The following is a 14589-nucleotide window of genomic DNA, read 5'->3' on the forward strand; positions in this document are numbered from 1 at the left end:
AAACTTGCATCCTCAAAAGCTGCCAAGAATGCTGGTTCTGGCAGTCCAAGGGTTGCAGTTTGAGAAATAACCACTCTTGACATATTTATCATGAACTCCACATCTCTCCCTTGTAGCTGGGTATATGTTTATGAATGGACTCATGCAAAAATTATACCAAGGAAATTGCATTTAAGTATAAAACATACTTCCAAACAAATACCAGTGATGCATAACCAAACCTTAACAAATCTGTAGATTTAGAAATAACATTACTTCCTGTGCAAAATGTTGAATGATTGAAACTTATATCTTCTTCCTTAAACTAGTCATATACAAATATAGAACCTAGCATATTTATATACACATATATAATTTTCTTCATATTCAGAAAATTAGTTTTTACTTTTTTGAATTACATGTGTGGAGAAAAGAATAATCACTTATTAAGGGTCTGAAGCACACTAATTATTCTGCTCATACTACCACACACACACACACACACACACACACACACACACACACACACACACACACACATGCAGAGAGAGAGAGAGAGGATAGAGAGATAGACAGACAGACAGATAGATAAGTATAGGCAGGAAGACAGACACATAAATGCTATGTCCATGCTGGGATTGAACTCAAGGTCTTCTGAATGTGCTCTACCATTGGGCCACACCCCCAGCTCCTAATTTACATATGGTCAGCAGCCAGTCTTATACACACAGTCTAACTTCTCATGTATCCATATTTCTCAAGCTTTTTCTGATTATTTGGAATTTCCAGGAAACAATATTCCTAAATATTTCTTCCAATGCCTGAGCCCCTATTATCTGTCTTAATTTTTCTTGGGTACAGTCAGGGCAAAGGGATTTTTGGCAGCTTCCTAGGTGATTCTTAATGTAGAGTTAAGGTGATGAGTAAGTGCCCTGGGCTGTGTGAATGTACCAGTGGTCCTCAGAGTGTGATGGCTGTGTCAGAACTGTCAGCATCACCAAAGAATCGGTTAGCAGTGCAAACCCTCAGCCTCCTACTAGGCTAACCCAATGAGAGTCTCTGGTGTGAGCCTGGAACTCTAGGGTTCACAAAGACCCCTAGGTGCAGAGGTTGGAGAATGCTACCTTGAATCACACTGATGTTGATTTACCACTGGCATCTTACCATACATCTGAGGCTCTTTGTCGAACACAAGTAAAGTCATATTATTCAAACCCTTAATGGTCATAGTACCTTGTTTTTTAAGGTGCTTGCTAAGCACTGATACTTTTGACGTATTTTAATAAACAGTGATTTTAGAGTATCATTTTGCATGTGGAGTAACTTGAAGCCCTTGGTTTTTTGTCCTGTTTGTCACTGGGTGCTAGGGATGGCAGCCAACTTTTAAGTCCATGCTAAGTCCATGCTAAAAACATGCTATATTGTTAGTCTACATCCCTTCCCCTTTCATCCGTGTTCTTTCTTTCAATGTCTTCACTGGCTGAGAGCACAGGGTTTACAGACAGCACAACAATATGGCGGCTGAGTATAAGGCTCGTTTCCAGACTCATGCTTACCATGCCTAAAACTCTAGGCTCGATTGGACAATTTTTCAAAAGCATAGACTGTTCAAGACTGAAACACCTTTCAGCCCTGGAACAACTTTTAGAAAGCATCCACTGCTCAAGCCATCGTGGCTATTACATAACGAAGCAGATACTTCCATAGACTCTTGTGGTTTGAAGAGAAATGCATCCAAGTAGAGCATTCAGGAACTCGTTAACCACTAACAGCTGCGTCTTTCCATTTTCTGGGTCAGAAGATTGTGCTTTGTTTTTTCCTTATTAAAATCCTCCAGCCCTAGATCATCTTTTAAGCACCTATCCCTAGTGCCATCTTAGGGGCAGTGCTTAAGGACAGATGAAATACAAAGTCACATGTAGAGGTTGAGGGTATGGCTCAGTGACCCAGCAAGGACTTAGCATGGACAAGTCCCTGGATTCAAGTTCTTTTACCACCTCCAGGGACAGCAATCAAACACATAAGGGTATTCTTTAGGGAACCTGGGCCAAATACATCTTCATCCTATTGACTGATAATTGCAAAAATTAAAGATAAATACACCTCAAATCTTTGATTTGTTTTAGAAGCCATTGGCCAACATTACTATAATCTCAGGACTGCAGAGTATATAAAATTTAATTTGCTAGTAAATTTTTGCTAAATTTGGATAGCTCTTGACTTGACATGTTCCAGGATGCATGAACAAATACAGGGTAGGCTGATGCAGGTAGTAGACTCTCAAGGTGAAAAGCAATACTATTTACCAGCAAATATTTCCAGAGCCTTCACAATCCTGTCAGAGTGCTGGCCAGAATTTCATCTTCTCAACATTTCTGGAAATCCTATTGGGTCTAGGTGAAGTCTTCCTATACAACTCCCTTACCTTAGAAGAGCATCAGCTCCTTAGAGTAGCAGTGAGGATTAGACTACTCTTCAGTGTTCTTTATTGAGACTGAATATGCCAGAGGAAAAGAATACTAGTAGTTGTTGTTTATAGACTATTACTTTCACGTAGTAGACAGAATAGTTACTGACTGGGCAGCCACTGGCAGCCACTGGCACAGAGCCACCAGTGTTCTGGGTGTGATTACCCTTTAGGATGCCGGCCGTTACCCAGAGCTCAGAGGAGCAGGGCACAGGATGATGCTTGGCATGGATGCAGAGGGTGGATTTTCCTCCACGTTGGAGAGAGTGAGTTTCAAGGGTTTTGAGCAGGAGACAGAGATGTCACTGTCCCGATTAGCACTCTGGTCTTGCCCACCTGGCTGTTCTTGGAGCTGGCAGCTGGGCCACACTCAGTAAGGCTACCCTGCTAGCCACTTCCTCAGGCTTCACACTGTGCCGCTCACTTAGCCCCAAAAAGGCAGTGAGGCAAATAAAGGGATTAAATTGTGAAAGTATAATGTAATAATTAGGGCAGTAATTGTAAGGAAGATTGGAACGGACCCACCTTTTTGTGGCCAAACAGTGGAAAGTGACTAAACTCCAAAGATGTTGAAAGAGCTCAGGCACATTACAGCCCCACATGTCTGTGTTCCTACAAGGAAGGGGCAGAGTATGGCTCTGTGGACTCAGGGCAACATCGAAGCAAATTATCATTGACAGGTATTAGTGTTGCCTTCCACTCCCTGTGAACTCTTCAGGGAAGGAGTAGAGATTACATAACTCCCCTTGAGAACCAGGCCTGCCTTCTTCTGTCTCACAGCCCCGATGGTCAGGACATTATGTAAGTGTGACTTCTGCCCCACCAGGGTCTGGGTCTGGTCTCTGTGACTTCCTGATGGACATGAGCATCCAAAAGCCAATCTGTGTGCTGTGCCTCTGAAGAATCTTGCTTCCTACGATGATGACTTACTTGGTGGATTTAGTTTGATTACTGATGGGTAATAAATGTGAGATTTCAGAGGATGTACAAGAAAACACATCCTATTTTACGGAATAAAATGTAGCACAAGTCTAAAACTGAAAATAAAACCAATTATAATCTTTAAAGTAAAAATGTAGTTTTAAAAAGTTGAACCAAAATGAACAAATGGGCAAACTAACCCCCCCCCCCCACACACACACACAAAACCCCAAAGGACGTGATGCTAGCTATATAGCCTTGCTTTTGAGGTGTGAGAGGCACAGACAAATTAAACAAAACATGGGGAAAATTAAACAAAGGAAACAGAATCTTGGACCTTGCATTAAGCATTGAGTTTTTCACTGAGCCTAGTGGTACATGCTTTTAGTCCCAGCCCTTGGAGAAGCTGAAATGAGAGGAGGTGAGTTCAAGGCTAGCTTGGGCTCTGTAGTGGGATCCTATCTGTAAGCAAAGCACTTAGGAGTAGCTCAGGGCTGCACCCTTGCCTGGCATGCATAAGGTCCTACCTTTTGCCTCTCAAATCTCAAAAGCAAGTAACTTAGTGGTGGAAAAAAACAAAACAAAACAAAATCTCTCTCTCTCTCTCTCTCTCTCTCTCTCTCTCTCACACACACACACACACACACACACACACACACACACAGCCTCAATCACACACACACACACACACACACACACACACACACACACACACATCCTCAATGTGGGGCTTAAGGGTTGAAAATATGTTGGAACAGGTTCTAATTTGAACAGTGAGGCTTTATAGAGACCACAGACCCAAAGGCATATTTAATTCTCAAAATATTTAATCTCTGCCTAGTCTAGTACCATTAGCAACCAAAGAAACAACATCCCACATGTGTAAATATGTTAAGGTCATATGTCAGAATTTATGGCCGAATAAACTGTCCTATTTTCTTATTGGACCAAACACACTTCCAGTGGCTGGGAGGTCTGTTCTGCAGTTTTCATTTTGGAACTCCTGGAGAGCTTGTGTCTCAAAGTAGCAGTGGAAGATACATCTAGCACAGCCACTTTCCCTTCCACCTCTGCCACACCATCTTGTCCTATTCATGTGTTGAAAGCTTTGCTCAACATCTCTAAGTCCAAGAACCTCCTCCAAACACCTGCCCAGCCACCAGAAACACACCTCGTGACTTGTGCTCACCAGCTGTCTTAGTTAGGGTTTCATTGCTGTGAAGAGACACTATAACCAAGGCAACTCTTATAAAGGACAGCATTTACTTGGGAGTAGCTTACACGTTTTTACTTCTAGCCATTAGTATCATGGCAGGGAAGCATGGGAGTGTCCAGGCAGACACAGAGCTGGAGAAGGAGAAGACTGACATCCAGGCAGCCAAGAGAAGGCTCTCAAAGCCTAACCCCACAGTGACACACTTCCTCCAACAAGGCCACACCCACTCCCAAAAGGCCACACCTCCTAGTAGTGCTACTCCATGGGCCAAGCATATTCAAATCACCACACCAGCCATAGTATTTGGTCCAGTTCCACTTGGAGAAGATGTCTTCCCAGTGCGGTTACTCAGAAGTGGCTGGGCTTGTGCCATCCTGCCAGGCAAAGTGAGGGTCACAGGTATTCAACATCTAAGCTGTCTAGCAATTGTTCCATGTCATCTCCTTGGTCCCTTCACAGATTCCTCATTAGAAAGTCACATTATCCAGTGTCCACAGCCTTAGGTACAAAGTGCATTGATAGAGTCCTACCCTACACCCTAAACATGAAGTTCAGACACTGGCTTGAAGGGCTTGCATTGAGGAGAAATGACACTTAGCGACTGCATTTGGTGCTGTCAACTGCTTCTGCCCTGTGAATTATTTCATGTGACTCTTTGTGGAAGCAGATTTTGTGAACCCGGAGGAAGGTCTTGCAGAAATGTGAAATGTGTGTTTTCTTGTTTCTGTTTTTGTTTTTTAACCACTATGTACAACATAGTTAGACCAGAGTGTTTATAGCAATAGAGAAAACCAGAACTCACGTCCTAAGAGACTGTATCCTACGAACCACTTTATAGTATATGTCAACTTAAAAGCTCAGCTATGCTCTACAATTAAAATCCAAAATAATACAGGAGTGTCTGAATTGACTTGATAAATCTCTGTGTGATAATCAGCTTGGAGGCAGAATTGAAGGCAGAAGTAATATTTCAACAGAATTGCTGCCTATAATTCATTTGCTTTAACTTAGAACTTGAACTAGTTTTTGTGGTAAGTTTAATTGGCTTTTCCACTTTTTCTTGCAGTTGATTCTAATTCTGGCTAATCTGTTTCGAATTGCATTAATGTTGCAAATTCTAAATTACACATTCCATCTCATGCCTACCTTATCCCTTGCCGGTCCTGGGTTTCTTTTCTTAGTAAAAGTATTGTGGACTTTCCATACGGGTGGGAAGTTTGCCCTTCTCCCTCTTTGACTCAGAGATCCAGCAGGTACAAGTTCATTTCCCAGGGTTTGCCCGGACTCTCAGGGAAGCTGTTCTCTTGCTTGGGCTGTTGAAGGACATTGGTCAGCGGACTTCTGCAAGTAAACGGCCAGACAGTTGAAGTTACATTGCTTAGAATGTGAGCTTCCTGGGAGTGTGTGGGAAGGACATCTTCTCTGCCCTGCACTGCACTGACTGCTTTGCTTTCCTTGTTTAGCTGTGTGTTTTGTTTTGTTTTGTTTTGTTTTGTTTTGTTTTGTTTTGTTTTGTTTTAAAGTAAAAGTACTTCAAGCCTGAATCATAATAGCACAAGGGCAAGGCTCCATTGGACTTCCTGGCCATAGTTGGGCTACATTCTATCTAGACCCAAACTCGGCTGCTGGCAACTGTGTAGATAGGCTGCATTAAGCTATAAGGTTCATACTGGAGGATTTCCTAACCAGCTTGTGTATGTGTCCTTTATTTAAAGAGATGTTAAGCTCACAGTGTTGATGGTTTTCGAAATCATCACACCAGGTTTGTGAGCATTTTTACTTTCTCCAGAATCAGACTTTTTTAGTATCTCCTTTGTTTATGTGTTTTTCTTTCTGGTTTAGCCCTGCATGGGCTTTTCACCTATGAGCATTATGACACAAGTAGGTGTGTACATATGTCTGTGTATACATACATGTGCATGTTTGAATATGTATGTATATGTATATGTGCACCTATGTTTATATGTACATATACATAAATAAATGTGTGAACATATAGGTACATGTCTATGCATACATACATACATGTGTATATGTGCACATATGTGTCTCTGTGTATATGTACAGGTACATATATCTGTATATATACATGTATATGTTCCCATTTGTGTTTGTGTGCATATATACATGCATATGTGTGATGGTGTATACGAGTTTGGTTACATGTAAGCATATGTATGTGCAGACGATAGTGAAGCAGAATCAGTGCAAATTAAGATAAAGTAATTAATGCTTGATTTAAAATGTTGGCTTTTTGGATTATGTAAAGCCACGGTGCTGATTCTCAGAGATTAGGTTGCAATCTTCTCACTGTGTAGCTCCGGCTGGCCTCAAACTCTCCGTGCTCATGCCTCAGCCTCCTGAGTGTAAGCAGTACAACAGCACTATGCCCCATGCATGGTCAGCTTGATCCTCCTGAGTGTAAGCAGTACAACAGCACTATGCCCCATGCATGGTCAGCTTGATCCTCCTGAGTGTAAGCAGTACAACAGCACTATGCCCCATGCGTGGTCAGCTTGATTAGGGCTGGCAAATAAAAACTCAAAGATCCTTACTGTGTTTTTTCCTCTCTGGTTTTACAATAGAAACCCCCCATCCAGAGGCAGGAACACATAGTATTGTCTGTGTGTATTTTAGGAATATGGTATACACACTGCAGTGCTGAAAGGCACTTGAATGTGTGTATCATTGTGATGCCTAGTTTTCAGAGCGTCTGCTCCAGTTGGGAGTCAGTTGATCAGAACTCCGTTGTGTGGGGTGTGAGGGATTCAGAGAGGGACTTCTAAAAATCACGAGTGACACATTTACTTCATTCTGTGGTATTAGTGACTGAACCCAAGGGTCTTGGCCCTTTGGAGGCAAATGTAAGATGAGCTACACTCCCAGCTGCCTTGAAACTCCTAGTACCTCATTTAATGGCCGGCTGTACACACACTGTGAAATTATGCAAGCGGAATTAACCTTCTGAGTAATCTCTCTGCAGCGTATCCAGGCCCATGTTCCACCACTGTGTCACTTCAGAGTGTTTAGGGAGAAATGAGAAGATAGAATGTGATACCCCCTGTATTATTATTTTATTTTTCAGTTATCGTAGAGTAAGGAAGTATATAGTTCAGTGGTAGAGCAGTTCCCTGTGATACACAACGTCACACCTCCCGTCCCCAGCACTAACATGAGCAATGATACACGACGTCACACCTCCGTCCCCAGCACTAACATGAGCAATGATACACGACGTCACACCTCCGTCCCCAGCACTAACATGAGCAATCATGTGAAGGGCTTTGGCTGGGACTCATTTGGCATTCATGATCTTCTGGGCACCACACAGAATCCAGGCATCGAGGCACATGCATTGTAACCCTAGCACTCTGAAGGTGGAGGCAGGAGGATCAGAAGTTCCTCGCCCGTGCAGCGATGATCAGGCCAGCCTGGGATATGTCAGACTTTGTCTCCAAAACAAAAGCACTGTACCATAATTGCAGCAACACCGGCACAGTAGCCATAACTTAAAAATAATAATAATAATATGGCTTTTAGTCATGCCTAAAAGCGTGCTGCATACTTTGTATTGTAAATGAGACTCTAATATAGGTAAATGGAAGCACTCTCTCTATTAGTGCCCTTGAAACAGGGCCTATGTTACTGAACCTAGAAAAAAAATAAAGCTGTCACTAGTAATAAATTATCTTTACATATGCATATGGGCTCTGGGAATCAAACCCAGGTCCTCCATAAAAACAGCACAGGCTCTTAACCGCTGAGCTGGCTGTCCCTCCGGCCTTTTTTATTTATGTTTTTGTTGTTAAATATGTACAAATGTGCATCCGCAGCACTCTCATTCATTCTTGTGAACTTTCTTTAACCAAATCTCTGGTTAGAAACTCTGATCAAGTTCTGGGCCTGGAGCTACCAGGCGATTTGTTTCCTTCCCTAACCCTATCTTCTTCCATGCCCTGCCTGTGAGACTCTCTCCCTGGGAGGAAGCAGCCGTTCTCTTTCTCGTTTATGCTAAAGCTCCTCCAGAGCTCTGCTACTTTAGCCTGGTGCAGCCCCACCTGACTCCAACTCTCAGGGACTTCGTGGCTCACTTCAATCCTGGCCAGTTTGCCAAGTAGAATTTTTGTCCTGGTATTAGGCTTTCTCAGGGAGTGAGGTGATCTGATACTTTGCCTGCAGTTGAGTGGACTTTCCCCTAGCATCTGCCGCTGTAATCAGTATTATCTGGTGATAGTGGTGGCTGCTGAGGCTGAGTTGATTGTTTGATTACTTGATAAACTCAAACAAAGGAACCAGTACCTTTGTTGACAAGGGGAGAGCTCTCCTTGACCTCCCTTGATTAGAAAACAAGTCTTTTTAAAAATGTATTATCATTGGGTTCTTTGAGGCAAAATTTCACACCTAGCCTGATTTTGAACTTGCAGAAATCCCTCTGCCTCAACGCTCAGCCTCCTGAGAAGTTTATAGGCACATTATTTCCAGAGTTTTTTTGTTTGTTTGTCTTCGTTTTTAAGACAAAGGTTTGCTGAGTAGCTTTGAACTTGTAGCGATATCTCCGTCCCCACCAGAGCCTGCTTGACTCGTCCTAACTAATTAGACCTCTGAGAAGAAGCTTCAGCACACATTAAGTGCTGTAGGGTAAAGCTTTATGCTCTGTAGCTTGAAGACGCTTGCTTTTCTAGAATGACACAATTCTTTCTTCCACAAAGCCAAACTTAGCTATAGATAAGTGGAGTTGGAGCAGATTAGAGTGTCCACTAGAAGGAAAGAGAAAGAATTCATGGGAATAGGGTTGTCAGGTGCTCCGGCTGGTTGGGGTGACTTTCTGGTGATCAATGAAAAGATTTGGGTTAATGCGAGTCTGGAGACCCAGAAGAAAGCAAACATACTCTGTTAAAAGTTCAAGTCCAGGGCTGAGGGCATGGCTCAGTGGTGGAATTCTTTCCTCCTAAATGTGAGATCTTGAGTTTTATCCTGAGCACAGTCAGTCAATAGGTCAATCAATTGACCAATCAATCACACTAATCAATCAATCAATCAATCAATCAATCAATTGGAAACAGATACATTTTGGAGCATAGGGAGGGTTGTTCTCCTTCCTTGGTAGAGCCTAGAGTCACAGAAAAGTCTTCTGATTTATTACTTAATAAACCTAAATAGCTTCTTAGGACTTAAAGGTTATCAGTCACTTTCTTGTGAACTGAATTAATCCATTTTCAGTCATTATGATGGGATACCTAAAGTTCTGGTCACTGGTGTTCACTTAGACATTCTAAAGGCAACATTTGGTGAGGGATTCTGGTGAAGAATTTGGAGCTTACATCCGGGTACATTTGTTTGCTTGGTACTAGAGATTAAATCTGGGCCCTTGGATACTCATGGTTTTCCATGGAGTCCACCCTCATTCTCTAAGATTGTTATTAGTAGATATGATATTGAAACTTAGTTTTAGTTATGGTTAAAAACAGGAGTTTGGAACCTTAGCCACTTTAATTGTACAAAGTGAAGGTGTCAACTGTGTTCATGTGGCCAAGTACAAGATCATTAGAGTTTTAGCTGTGACCCTGGCACTCTCCCTCGACACAACTCCCTTTTCTTCCTGCCCCCAGCCCTGGGCAGCTGCACTCACAGAACCATAACATAATGGATAGCCAGCAGGACCATGCAATATTATTGATTTGGTGCTAAGGAAGGAATGCAGGGCCTTGCAGATGGCAGGCAAGTGTTCTACCCTTGACTAAATCCGAAGCCACAGTGTTTATCTTTTTCTGTGGCTGACACTTCGTCTAAAATCCTCAACGTCCATCCATGGTATGTTGTCGTGTATTCCAGAACATCCTTTTGAAAACTAAATAACAATGCATTGTGTATATGAGACTTAAAAAAACAAAACAAAACAAAACTCCATTCATCTCCTGATGGACATTTAAGATGTATCCACCTTCTGGCTACTTAAGTAATGAGTATGCAGTTGGGTATGCAAATGGCATGTTCTGATCTGAAGGCTGAGACAAGAGGATGCAAATGTTCGATGCCTACCTGGCTGCATAGCTTCTCCCAGGTCACCCTGGGCAAATTAAGCAGATCCTGTACCAAGAAGGAGGATGTAGAATAGTCATAGCACACCTGTCTGACATCTGTAAGACTCTGACTTGATCCCTAATTCCATCCCAACCCCACTTACCCATGTGTTTTTAATTGGTTCGAATATATACCATTGACTGGAATGGCTAACTCAGCTATAACTATTTTTTTTGTGTTTTTTTTTTTTTTTTTTTTTTTGAGGAATAACTTTACTGTTTTCTACGCCACTGTAACCCCTCCTGCCCCCACATCCTCTTGAGTTTTTGTCATCCCTTGTTTTATTTTATTATTTTTTTATTGTCTTTCCTAGTGACTTTGATGTGATTGTTTAAATATTGGTTTTAGGAATTTCCCATGTGCCCTAATCTAAAGTTGGGTTTATTGCTGTTGTCTTATACCTCTTTGGATTTACTCATAGGTAATCACATAAGAACGCAGTCTACCTAGTTTTGTTTGGTTTTCTAAGTTCAGTACAATGCTTTTATACCAGTTGTCAATGGTGTATCCACCGACTTGTAATAGTACTACTATAGTAAAATAAGTTACAGGTGATGACGTGTCACATGACATGGTTGCCAGGAACTTAACTCAGGTCAGGTTCTGCAAGAGCAGAATGTGCTCTTAACTGGAGCCATGTGTCCACTGTTGTCAATACTGAAAATACTAGTTTTTTTACTATGAGCTTATGCTGTTTTAATGACTCTCATAACCTTACTTATCACCCCAGGACAGTACCATCACTATATACTTTTCTGGCTGCAAAAACTGAAGTGTCGGGAACAAGTGGCCCTCAGCAACCAGCACCCATAGTTCTGGCTCTGACTTGTCCATGTTAAAGGTCTTTAAAGCATTGGGTAATTTAAGACTGTATTTTTCTTTGAGAGATTGTAGTCACTGAGCAATTTTTCCCCCATTAAATTGTTAAAATAAAATGAAAGTCTGGAATTAAGAATAGTACAAAAGCTGTGATTAGATAATACGAAGGTTTAGAAAGGAGACAGTCAGGCTTAAGGCTTAAAACTACCCACTTCTTTATCATTCATTCCCAGAAATCCCTCAAGTTTAAAGCAGAGAGCTCAACCCAGCCCTGTCGCCACTGGGCTTTCTGTCTGTCACCTGGCTTGGCTAGACCCAGGCTGACAATGAAATATGTGTCCATGTGTGCTCACTCACACTTGCACAAACATATACAATGCACTCATACACTCACACACAAACATTCTCACACACTTACACACATACACACATGCACACACACAGACAAGCATGTGCGTGCTCACTCACACACACCCTTTAGTTTCCAAGGGAGAGACTGGTTTCACTTTCAGTTTGTTTGGTATTTTAGACAGGGACTTACTCAGGCCCATGCTGGCCTGGAATGTGGCATAATAGCTCCGCCTCAGCCTCTCTAGTACTGGGATTACAGGGCCAAGACTCCAGACTGGATCTCCTCAGGCATTTTGTTGTTGGCTGGTATTTATTGATGTATTTATTGGTATGTGTGTATATGTGTGTCTGTCTGTCTGTGTCTTTGCATGTGTATCTGTTTAGCTGTATGTGGGCATGTGTGTACATGTGTGCCTGTTTGTGCATATGTATGTGTTTCTGTCTGTCTACGTGTGTCTTTGCATATGCGTCTGTCGATACTTGCATGTGTGTATGTCTGGTATGTGTATCTGTGTTTGTGTCTATTTGTGTGTATGTATATGTGGATATGTGCCTCTGTGTGTATGTATGTGTGTCTCTGTGTGTGTGTATGTGCTTAAGCTACATACATATATAGAGGTCAGTAGACAACTTTTAGGAATTGTTTCTCCACAACATGGGAGTTTCTAGGCATGAAACTCAGCTTATCAGGCTTAGCAGCACGACCCTCCCACTGAGCCTTCTGGATGGCCCTCTCCTCAGCTCAGAACTGGTGTTTTTGTCTCTCTTGTTTTCTAATAATAAATATTAGAAGAAGGAGAAGGATGTTCAATTCTCATTATAATAGAAAATTTCCATTCTATGGCATCCAATCAGGTCTTATGTTTGGCTTATCTAGCTATTTTATGGAAGAACATTTTAATGTACTTCTATCAATTCACACCTGAGGAGTACCCTATAGCTAGGCTGACCTTGAACTCAGTGTATGGCTGAAGGATGACCTCTTAACTTCTGATTCTTTGGCCTTTACCTCCCAACAGTGGGACTATAGGTATATCCCAACAGACCTTCTTTATACAGTACCAGGATGTAGCTCAGGGCCAAGTAAGCACCTTCCAACTGAGCTACACCCTGGGCCTGCAGTTTAGCTGTTAGAGCTTAAATTCTGAACATTCCTTCCCGGCGAATCTGAGCATATCCCACATTGTGTTCTAATGAGCACTCTATGTGCCTGCCCTATTCACTTGGCTTCCATTTGAGGAAGACCAGAGAGCACATGAGAGCACATGCCCATATATATTTACCACTTCCATTACTGAATTTAGATTTTGCTGATTGAGCCATTCCTCCTGTGTCCATCTCTGGATACTGGGATCACTGGAAGGCATCTCCATACCTGAATACGAGGGATGTGAAATTGGTTCCTCATGATTGTACAGCCAGCTCTTTATCATTGGCCTGTTTACAGAGCCCATCTTTTAAACTTGTATGTCTTAGACACCAGATATGTATACTTGCTTACACCTCACAGGAACAGAAAAGATGATGTTGGGCATCAACCACAGATATGATGTTTCCTGTGCAGTGGTGACCCTCTATAAGGACCTCTGTGAGTTTATCCCTTATAGAAACTTGAAAACTGAAGTGAGGGCTAGTGATAGATCACTGGGAGAATACTAGCCTTGCATATGTAAGGCCCTGAGTTTTGTTTCATTTTGTTTTGTTTTGCTTTGTTTTTTTTTGTTTGTTTGTTTGTTTGTTTTTGTTTTTTTTTTTGAGACAGGATATTACAGTGTAGCCCAGGCTAGCCTCAATCTCAAGATCCTCCTGTCTCAGTCTCCACATGTCTGCAGCAAACACATTTTTGTTAGACATTCTTCATGTCCTTCTAAATGTATTGTAGAGCATGCCCTGGCGACCATGGAGTCAACTCTTTCCCTTCGTGAACAATAGCATTATTCTGGGATCTTCAAACTGCTTTGTGTACAACCCAACACCCGTTGCTTTGGTGACTTGCTCTGTTTGGTTTCTGTGGAATTAAACTGGCCACAGACCATGGTGGCACCGAGACCAGATGAAGGATTTCTTCCTGAGGTGTTGAGAGATTCCTCTCTCTAAAAGCAACTCAATCCTACCCCACAGCTGCCCTGGTCCCATAAGGCTGACAACAGCACAGGACAATGCCAAGATCCACCCTCACCCCCTCACTCCCAGGCTCCTGTGTCAGGCTTCAGAACGTCCTTTCTGTCCAACAACTGTAGCAACAACAAGGGTTACACAAAGAAACTGCTCAGAGAACAGGGTGGGTGTGCTGCATTTCTAAGTTGAATGACAGTCAGTAATGACTTTTAAAAGATTAGAGTTAAGCAGTACTGCCTTGTACTTAAGAGTGCAGGCTTTGGAGCGAATCTTTCTGGGTTCAAAACCTGCCTCAGGCACTTGTGAGCTTTGTGATTCTGGGTGAGTAACCTAGTCTCCGGGCTTAGCGCTCTCATCAGTGCAGAGGGTCTTCCTGTGTCCAAGGCTAACTGGGCTATTAGTGTTGTGGCTATGGCCCTTTGTGTTGGCACCTGAATATTCAGGAGTACCTTTAGGAATCACTGGGGTAGTTGTGAAGGTACCTTGTAAAGGGAATGAATAAGTGCATACCCTTCCCTCTGTGGATTGCAAAGTCACTGGGCTCAAATAACTGGAGCGAAGCAAGTCTTTGAAGAGAACTTGTAAGCAATATACCCAAAATGGAACATTAGTATTTATCTTATCTTTTACCCTTTTG

The 14589-nt window shown here is 42.3% G+C and overlaps 1 protein-coding gene across 15 annotated transcripts in view; it reads left to right on the forward strand.

Moving 5' to 3' along the window:
• Esrrg (estrogen-related receptor gamma) overlaps positions 1–14589 on the forward strand; it is a 606376-nt gene that overhangs the window by 435633 nt on the left and 156154 nt on the right. The gene's annotated exons all lie outside the window — the stretch shown is intronic.

The sequence above is a fragment of the Mus musculus genome, chromosome 1 (assembly GCF_000001635.26).
Source record: "Mus musculus strain C57BL/6J chromosome 1, GRCm38.p6 C57BL/6J".
Taxonomy (NCBI): domain Eukaryota; kingdom Metazoa; phylum Chordata; class Mammalia; order Rodentia; family Muridae; genus Mus; species Mus musculus.